Source organism: Chenopodium album, chromosome 4, assembly GCF_948465745.1.
Source record: "Chenopodium album chromosome 4, dcCheAlbu1.1, whole genome shotgun sequence".
Lineage (NCBI taxonomy): Eukaryota > Viridiplantae > Streptophyta > Magnoliopsida > Caryophyllales > Amaranthaceae > Chenopodium > Chenopodium album.
Window position 1 is genome coordinate 47,562,290 of NC_137837.1, and position 10,935 is coordinate 47,573,224.

The window sequence follows — 10,935 nt, forward strand, 5'->3', positions numbered from 1 at the left end:
TTTATATTTATTACCAGTTATTGTAACATATTAACATTACAATGGTAAAGTGGTAAATCTAGTTGTACAAATGATCTATCTAATGATAATTTAAATTAGTAAATTAACATTACTAGGGTAAAGTGGTATAGGAAGCTGTTACTTATTTTGATCCAAGCATATATGGAAAAGGGCTGATCTCTGGAGCCAATGATGGAGGTAGTAACTGTTTAAAATCATAATTTATGTATTTTTATCTAGTGATCAATTATATGAATTAATATCGATCATTTGAACTTGAGGATAGCTAGCCCTTTTTTGCTGATAGAGAGAACAAAACTTATAGTGCTGACAGCTATCCTTTTTTGCAAGGCCAAAATAGTAGGTTAAATTAGATGAGAGCAATGGCATGTATTGGATCATTTCAATTTATTTCATAAGTGTTAAATTTCTTTTAATTATTTTGAACGGTGCCATGAATTGTGTTTTTAGGATCAGAATTTGGTTCAAGCAGCAACGGGCCGGGACTGCCAGCAAATTATTATTATCCATTCCCTTCAGAGCACCTTGGTGTTAAAATGGTGTTAATCCCACTTTCTTTCCTATCAATCAGGTAATGAACTATAGATGAGTAATGAAACTTTTCAAATTCTAGTTAAACCAATTTTTATTTTTAATTTTATTTATTTATTTATTTCCATTTTTTCTGTCCTCCCTGCTGGCTGCCATTGCCTTTCCCCCTCCCCTGTCTGTTGCCCTGTGATTAATGAAGTTTAGTTTCACTTAGAGTCTTGAACTTTAATCCTTTTTTTTTTTCATTTTTTTCTTTCTTCCCTACTGGCTGCCATTGCCTTTCCTCCTCCCCTTCCTATTGCGAGTTCTGCCTAGTGTTCCCCCCTCTCTCTTTCTGTTATTGGTTGTTGATGCCTTTCTCTCTTCGCTGCTTGCTACCCTACAGTCTTCTGCCTGCCTGCTGCTACTTGAGCTAGACTTATATTAGTGATTTTTTTTTGCCTTCTTCAAAACACTACAAAATATGCTTTTCTCTTCCTTCGTCATTGAGAATGAAGCTTTGGGCAACAAAACATATCGCTCGTCATCTGCATCCACATGATGTAGTTCTCCCCTTATACCCATTTCTTGCAGATCTAAACGAGCCTTATGATGATCTTTTGACTTTCCAAGTATGTCTAACAAAGTTGCGAGCACATGATCACAAACGTTATTTTCAATGTGCATGACATCCAAATGATGACGACACCCACAATCTTTCCAATAAGGCAAAGTGTGGAAGACAGAGGACTTTCTCCAAGGACAATCTACATATTTCTTCTTTGGTTGTAACTTTCCAAACTTATTTTCCCAGTTTTCCAACAATCTTGAAATTTTAACCCCTATTAAAGGATCTGGAGCTGTCCTCTCTTCCTTTTCCCCATTAAAAGACACCATATCATGCCGCCAAGGATGATTTTCATCTAACCATCGACGATGAGCCCAATAACAGGATTTGTTACTATTACTCAAGTGATGATGATCAGTCTCGTAGTGACAATAAGGGCATGCAAACTTCCCTTTGGTGCTCCAACCCGATAACATAGCATAACCTGGAAAGTCGCTGGTCGTTGATTGTAAAGCTGCATGCATCTTAAATGTTTCACGTTTCTCTGCATCATAGGTGTCCAACCCATACTCCCATAAATCTTTGAGTTCTTGAACCAATGGTTGAAGATAGACATCAATGTCATTTCCAGGAGAGGTGGGCCCGGGAATAAGGAGAGATAGCATTAAGAATTCTGGCTTCATGCACAACCATGGTGGTAAGTTATAATTTATTAGAACAACAGGCCATGTACTATGTTGTGTGCTCATAGTTCGAAATGGATTGAATCCGTCACTTACGAGGCCCAAACGAACATTACGTGCCTCATTAGCAAAATCTGGGTACTTTTGGTCAAACTCTTTCCATGCCTCACCATCTGCAGGATGCCTCGATAACTCATCCTTATTTCTTTCTTCATCGTGCCACCTCATTAGCTTTGTTGTTTCTAAACACATGTACAACCTTTGAAACCTTATTTTAAGAGGGAAATGCCAAAGAACTTTTTCAGGGACTTGATGCACTTTCTTAGATGGTTGATTGCTAATATCTTCTTGGGATTCAGTCTGTGTTTCTTTCCACCTTGGAGCATGACAAACATAGCAAGACGTGGAAGCTTCATGCTCCTTCCATTATAGCATACAATTATTACGACATGCATCAATATTGTCATAATGAAGGCCCAGATCTTTTATCAATTTCTTTGCCTCATTAAAAGAGTTAGGCAAATTGGATGCATCTGGTAACACTTCTCAAAAAACCTCTAAAAACTCTGAAATTGCTATATTAGTTAACCCATGAGTACACTTGAAAAGGTAAAAACGAATAAGAAATGATAACTTTGAAAATTTTTTGCACCCAGGATATAACTCTTGTTTTCCATCTTCAACTAACTTATAAAACTTCTTAGCCTCATCATTGGGCTCATCTCCAACACCTTCATACCTTTCTGCCACATCTCTATGAACATCATATATCAGACGTTCAATATCGTCATGCATGTCTTCAACATCCTTTTTAGTATTTGATGCTGTTGACATTCCCTTTTCATAGCAATGCCATCCTTCGGTGCCAGGCTCGATCCCGTTTGCAATCAAATGATTGAACACTGTCTCTTTACGATGCCAAAAGCGGTGATAGCACGCCTTACACGGGCAAATAATTTGATCTCCAATTGCTCGTGTAGAGAACGCTTTATCTAAATAATCCTCTACATCTTTCTCATGCTCATGACTAGATTATAAGAAGTTGGTCCAACTACTCATTTCGTCTCCTTTATCAAAATTTAAACATAGTGAATTTAAAGATTTAAAATATATATTGGCATATAATTTTAACATTTCTAAAAGGAATGAGAATATCCATGGAAATAAACGCCCATAAATTCAACCTTGTATATATGATAACAATAAAAATCAAACAAGTAGGTCCAAATGTATGCTTAGATTAGAAGACTACTATACTTCAGAGAAGAAACAACTTAATTAAGGAAACATTATCCCTGTCTTTAGTTTACTATCATCTAAAAAGTGCAAATCGCTTTTTTTTTTTTTATTACACAAGGCAGAGGTATACACTTCTGCTCATAGTTCTAGGTAGGCTTATACAATCTGTCAGATCTTAACCAAAGTTTCAGGGATGAATGGGTTTGGACTATGGAGTGAAAATGGAAGATGAAAAGTAGAGAAGATGGGTAGAGGATAAAGAGGTAAAGGGCAAGTTCTGCATTGGGGAAGGGTAATAAAACAGAGGGGAATGGGAACTCCAAGAATTTAATAGCAATATTCAATGGTAAAAACCACCCACCTAACACCGACAAAGGGAAAGAGCATTTTAAACCACCTTCCCCTTTATTGATATCCACAAAACACAGGAAAAGGAAAATATGCCAACTTTCTAAAGTATTGTTCTGCTTGAGGAGTAGTTATTTCTATCCTCATGGTGATAATTCTCTTTGAAATAGAAAAATAAAACACTTTAATAATAGTTCGTCAAATCCAAATAATGAGTTTCTCACCCATTATCACATTACCACATACTATGATTGCAATATAATCTAGTTCAATGCTTGCTCTTCTTCTTGCAATTATCAATCTGCTTAATTTTACAATGAAACCTCTACTTTTATCTCTAGTTTTCTTTATAAGATATGATTTCATTTTTTATTTTAATTGTTGGGTGCCTAGATTTCTTTTCATTCCACTACTACAAAAAGCGTGTTTTTTGGACGCTTTTTAGGCCTTTTTTCGACGCTAAAAAGCGTCGAAAAATAAATTCTCGACGCTGCAAAAAAGCGTCGAAAATCAATGAGTCGAAAATTTTTCAGGGACACAAAAAAGCGTCGGGATTCTCGACGCTTTTTATTGTCCAAAATAATATACGAAGCGTCGAAAAGTACGTATTTCGCGCATTATCCCAAATGTATGTAGTATTTTAGCGACGCTTTTTCCTGTCCACACAATCAAATTTAGCAACGGTTTTTGTTGTCTTGTGTTTATTCGTGTCAGCCTAAGGTATGGCGGGAAAGTCTTTGAAATTTGAAAATGTGCAATTATGTAGACATTAAAAAGCGTCTAGATTTATTTTTTAAGCTTTTTTTTTTTTTGCTTTTATCAATTTATCATCATAAATACATTATAATTTTTTAAATTTATCATAAATTAATTAATAACATTAAAATAAAAATAAACAAAAATTCTATATAACACTAGATTAAAAAAAAAACCATAATTAATCAACAATAAAAAGAGTACGTAGTTAATTACCAAATTTAGAAAAGAAAACATCAACACAGTACAATCAATAAAAAAAAAAATGGTCGCATATTATATTATGTAGCTTGTCCCTAAATAAATACATCACTAATATAAGACTAAAAACCAAAATAGATAGATGATGGCGACATTGATCGATATAGTCGCTTGTTGATGCTCAAGTGTCCCGGCCTATTCTTTTGTTGCACCTACATTGCCTTTTCCAATCTTCAAAAAAAAAATACAAAGTATAAATTAGTCTAAATCATTTTTTACCAGAGCAACCACCATTACACATATGAATAACTTGATCACACTCAGTTCATACTTCATATATTTTTTAACACAAAGGAAGCACATTCATATTATATCAGTTTCAGATATTACTACTCCCTAATAACCTATTAAGTTTATTAAGCTACGTAGCAAAAGCAAAACTATTACACTTATTTAATTAATTTAGAGAAAAAACTCTATGTATAAAGAATATAAGAGGGGTTAATTAGTGAGCATATTGAAATTCAAATATCAGTCAAATACCATCAATTTCCACCAAACTAATCACCTCTTGTGGAAACGAATCAAAGTATACCTGCTCTATCCCATTAGAATGATTAAGCCTAGCTATCAAACGGGCATTAGTAAAAAAAATTTAGCATATCCAACTAAAGTGATAACGGTTTAACACATAATCCAAATTTCCATCAATCATAGAAATTTAACAACCCTTCATTATATCAATCCATATTAAATCACCAACCGTATGAACTAGAGCCACATTGGATAATAACTTAACCAGCCCAACACAAAACAACATTTTTATCAAAGACCAAACTTTTCACACAAAACAATATTTTTATCACATAATTATTATCACAAAACATTCAACCTGATGGCCATAGTTTGTGACAAAAAGAAACTGTAAATAAAAATGTGATAAAACCATGTCCTAGGATTTAAAATGAATAAAAATAAAAACATACATCAATAGCATGCTGCTCTATTAACAATTCCTCAGCTCAATATACTACGAAGTAACAATTTACATTTCACATTTAACTCATGTCATCATTTGTTGTATAAAATAACAATACACTATTAATCCCACCCCTAATTTCTACACAGTAGTAGATTCCTAGGGTGAAAGCGACGCCCATACAACAAATTGAGCTTCACTGCTAATTCCCATGATACATGTAGGCCATTAGTTTCATAGTGGAGCTTTGCATTTCGCGAAAATTAAAACTAGAAAGAGGGCAATCATCTACATGTGTTTCTGCAATTTCTAGTTTAAATAAAGCTTAATAGAATTAAATTAAAGTTTGAACAATTACAGTGCATTTCAACCATAAACAGTAGTTTTCATGCAAGTTAATTGCTAAGACAAACCGCACAAATAATGCACCAATATATCTCTAAGACTCTTAATAATCATGTAAAATGGTACAATATTTATATTCCACCTTATTTTTTTCGGGAGTCGTTGTTTCTGCTTATTTAATTTTGAGCCCCAAGTCCATTAACTTGCTTCCCAAAGAACTCAACTTTCCCACTATATCAATCTCACCTTACCCATCCAAAGCTTTCTTCACCTGAGCTTCACAAGATTCAACTAACAGCCACCTGATTAATTCTTAATCATCAAAACAGGTACAGCAGCAAGTTTCTCAATATAAAGGCATCAATGTCACTACTTAACAAGCTCTGAAATATAATCACACAGACACACAAGTTCTGATGTTCAGAGCTGCTAAAATAAAAGAACTCAAATTGCATAGGCAAGGGAGTAGGACAGCAAGCAGCAGGGGAGCAGGACAGCAAGCAGCAGGGGAGCAGGGCAGACGAGCAGTATAAAAGAAGCAGGGGAACAGGACATGCAGTAGCAGGGGAGCAGGGCACACACACACACACACACACACAAGCTTTGAATTTCACACACACACACACAAGAATTTTAGGATTGAAGACCCGGATTTCAGCTCTGATTTCAGTCATAAAGAGAAATGTGACTTTGTACCTGATGTTGTGCCTTTCCTAAGAATTCGGATGCTTTGTTTAGAAGACCCGGAGATGCATTCCCTTGACGAACTGCACCTACAATCTGAGAAAATTGTCCAACAAGCGCTTTAAGAAGAAGATTGTTGTGTCCGACCTCGTCTTTCAGCTTTTCATTTTCTTGAGATAGTGTATCATTTTTTTTGTGCAAAGCATTCACTTCTTCTTTAACACTATCCATCACAATAGTCCTCTTTTGAACTTTTCCATAGCCTTCCTTCCTTAACACACCACGTACTCCGAAAATGTCCCCCTTTTTAACCCCTAGTCCGTAACCCACCGGACGATCGGGAATCTCATCGCCATACATAGTTTGCTGAAATGCTTCATCTTCGAGCTCTTGTTCAGACATCTTAGGGTGCACCATCCTCAACTCTTCAACCTTAGCTTTAACATCATCCTATACCAACATCAAGTTCATTGGCAGCTTTTTTCCCTCTTTTTTTAGGAACTTTTTTTGTCTTCCCATATACATACTTTACCCCTTCTTGTTGCTTCAAAACTTCGGTCCCGCTAGTACGAATCGGAGCAATACCATATTTTTCTTTCCCATCAAACAAATTAGCTTGTGAACGATATGGGTGATCAATAGGCAACCATTTTCGATACCCAGTGTAGATAATTTTGCCACCAAATCTATCTGAATGAGTAGAATGAGTGCAAGAAGGACAAGCTTTGTAGCCTTTCGTACTCCAACCTGACAGCATAGCATAAGCCGGAAAGTCATTAATAGTAGAGTGTAGGGCTGCTCGCAGTTTGAAGTTGCTTCCACTATAAGAATCAAAAGCATCAACACCTTCCCACAATAATTTCAATTCATGGATTAGTGGTTGCAAGTACACATCAATATCCATACCGGGACAAAATTTACCAGGAATAATTATAGAAAGAATAAAGGATGATGGTTTCATACAAAGCCATGGTGGTAAATTATAAGGAATGAGGACCACCGGCCATGTACTATAATTTGGGTTCATAAGACGATATGGATTAAAACCATCACTCGCTAGGCCTAATCTAACACTGCGAGGATCAGCGGCAAACTCTGTATATTTTTCATCAAATTTTTTCCAGGCCTCGCCATCAGCAGGGTGTCGTAGAATTTTATCATCCTTACGATTAAAGTGCCATCTCATATCCTCTGCAGTTTTAGATGACATGTAAAGCCTCTTTAATCTAGGGATAAGGGGAAAGTACCGCATTACTTTAGCTGCCTCGCCTTTCTTAAATGCTTCTTTTCCTTTTCCATTTACATCACCCTCCTTTCCTTTCACATTTTTCCACCTTGATGTCTTGCATATATGACACTCACTTTTATTTGCGAATTCGCCCCAATATAACATGCAATCATTTGGACATGCATGAATTTTCTCATATCCTAACCCTAAATCATTTATTATCTTCATGCCTTCATAATAGGACGATGGAAACTCCTTAATAATGGGAAATGCGTCAATTAGAAGTTCAAGTAATTTATTAAATGACTCTGCAGACCAATGGAACATACACTTTAGGTGAAACAAATGCAATAGAAATGAAAGTTTCGAAAAAGTAGTACACCCCTCGTATAGGCCTTTTTCAGAAGCTTCCATGAGATTTTTATACTTTTCCTGTTCTTCATTTGAGAAAGTTGCTTGTTCTTCATTTGAGAAAGTTGATTGATACTCATCATCTACCTCATCCATGTCATATGAATTGTCATCCTCAATACTTTGTTCATTAAATGATGGATCTTGAGTTTTGTCGGTTTGTTGTGTATTAAATCTAAAAGCTGCTCTTAGTAACCCGTCCATATCATCTCGACCTACTGCATTTACTTGATCATCACTTAGATCATAGGTCTTACTCCCTTCATCTTTACGATGAAATATCCAATTTCTATAGTTTTTATAAAAACCATAAAATAAAATATGCCCTCCAACTTCTTCTACAGAATTTGTTTTATTTAACTTGCACTTATTACATGGGCATTTAGTTTCCCATGTATTTGGTAAAAGAGTCTCTTTAGCAAGTTCCAAGAATTTCATGCAACCTTTAAAATAACCAGGATCACCTCTTGGTAAATCAATCCAACTAGTATCCATGTCTACAAAGAAGTATATAATTAATTGCTAATTGAAAACAATACAAAAATAAAAGGATCCTAAAACCAATATATAATAAGGACATCACTTTCACCGAGTAAATAAACATCCATCAAAACTTATAATACCAACAAGTTTATCCACTAATAAATAATGTAAGTAATTCAAGCCTACAAACTTGTTGAGGGGTGAAAGAAGAAAATTAGAAAGAAACATGCAACAACAACAAAAAAAAGTTATACAAGTTTTTCAAGCAATTAGAAGATAGTGTACATGAAACATCCAATTAGGGAAATCTAATCAAGCCTACAAAATTGAAATAAGTATATGACATACACTAATCAAGCCAACATCTTTAAAAATGTATTCTACTTTGAGCTAATGTCTAAGGTAGAGTGTACCTTCTCTTGCCGCAAAAGTACAATAAGAGCGTGCGAATCCAAATGTTGAACAAGGCTGGAAAAAAAAAAAAAAAAGGGTAGTGTTGGTAAGCTTTTACATTTTGAAAGATGTAAAGAAGCAAGTGTAAATGCATTATAGTCCAAAGAAGCACTTATAAACTCGCATTGTTTATATTTTATTTATTTATTTATTTTTTTATATATATAGGGAAAATCATGAATATGTTCATAAAGGTCTTCATATAGAATTGTAGATTGGTTAGACACCTAAAAGTCATTAGCCATGTATAAATATATACTTGTCAGATATTATCAATACAATAATAGACCAAATAAGTCAAATTAATAGACGATTGTCAAACAAAGTCACGTGTATTATGAAATTAACACTAAACATAACACTGACCGGCCCATATTGTCAATCAATTATACTCTATTCAAAATCTTAATTCGATCACATAAGATCAGATGATCATTTGTAAGCTAAGTAACAAATATTGTATGATAATGTTGTGACATGCTGATATATGCATGCAAATAATGTAATAGTATATGCTCTCATAGATACTTGTTCTTGCATTGCTTCATAAAGATCACGAGTGGAACTATCGTACGTAGGACCAAAAAAAATACATAAAAAAGGTAATCTTAAAGAGTATGCAAAGTAAAATGTAACAAGTATAGAATACATAAGTGGTGTTCCTAAGCAGAAGCAACTTCTACAAAATAATATATAATAACATAAATTTTCTCTAAGTTATCCCAGTTTTAAGCTTAGATTTTGAACTTGTAACTGAAACTGTTGTATGTAACATATCAGTGACACCTTCAACTTATACAGAATTCAAAGAGAAATTACAAAAAACCACCCCCATACGAACCCTCTTCAAGCCAGCACACTTTCAACTTTTCCAAACAATTCAACTCAATCTTCAAAATAAGAAAGTGATATCAAAAAATATTCGAAAAATCCCAAACTAAAACCCTAGAAAACGCATAAAAAAACTTTTTAAAAAAAAAATACGACAACAAGAACAAGGAAATCTGAAATTTGAAAACAAAATTCACGAAAAAAAAAAAACAAAAAAAGAATTTAAATTATCAAATTAAGGGCAAAAAAATTACCTTGCAATAAGAGATCGATTCTTGTTCTACTCCAATTGTAAATCGAACACATGCAAAGAATAATTCCCAAATTAACAAAATTTACCGAATTATGAACAATTAGGTATCAAAAATTGTGAAGCAAATTGTGAATCAATTACCTGAAATCTCCTAAATTCGTTGAAAATTAGCAAGAAAACCCAGAATTTAACACAAAAAAATGATGAATTTTGTATCTTTAATTATGAGCAGAGACAGCAGTAGCTTTGGTGAAATTGCTCAGTATTTTTTATTTGGCAAAAAATTGCTCAGTCGATCGTATTTAGTGGGTGGTTTAATTGGGTTTGAGAGTATTTCTTTTTTTCTTTTTTTTTTTTTGAGTAAATAATTAGGGGTGAGTCTTGAAGCCCGCTTTTTTTTTTTTACTAAATTTTAAAATTGCGGGCAGTAGCCAGGGTGTGAGAAAGTCACGTGTAAGACTCGTGATTTTTTCGACGCTTTTCTATGTCGAAAAAAACCATCGACACTAAAAAGTGTCGAGAAAAAGCGGAACTAAAAATTGTACGCTGACTCGCATCCAAAGCGTCGAAGCAAAAGCGTCTAAAATATGCGGGTTTTGTAGTAGTGTTCTGGTATATGGTGGTCTCAATTATGTTTATGGATCATATACTATGTTAATTTAACTGATCAATTCAAAACATGCCATGTTTTTCCAGTTTAATTTCATCATATCTCAACTTCTTTTTACTCCAGGTAGCACGCTTACATATATACCAAGTATATGAACCAAATTTTGAGATGTTTTCTCTGTTTTTAGAACATACTATATCAAGTTATCATACATAATACTCTGCCTTTCAGATTAGTTTTTACACTTTCCTTATTCATTTCAATGTTGACAATAACAATACAATATAGCTAATCAATAATCACCTTGGTGAAACAGGAAGATGTAGGGGTGA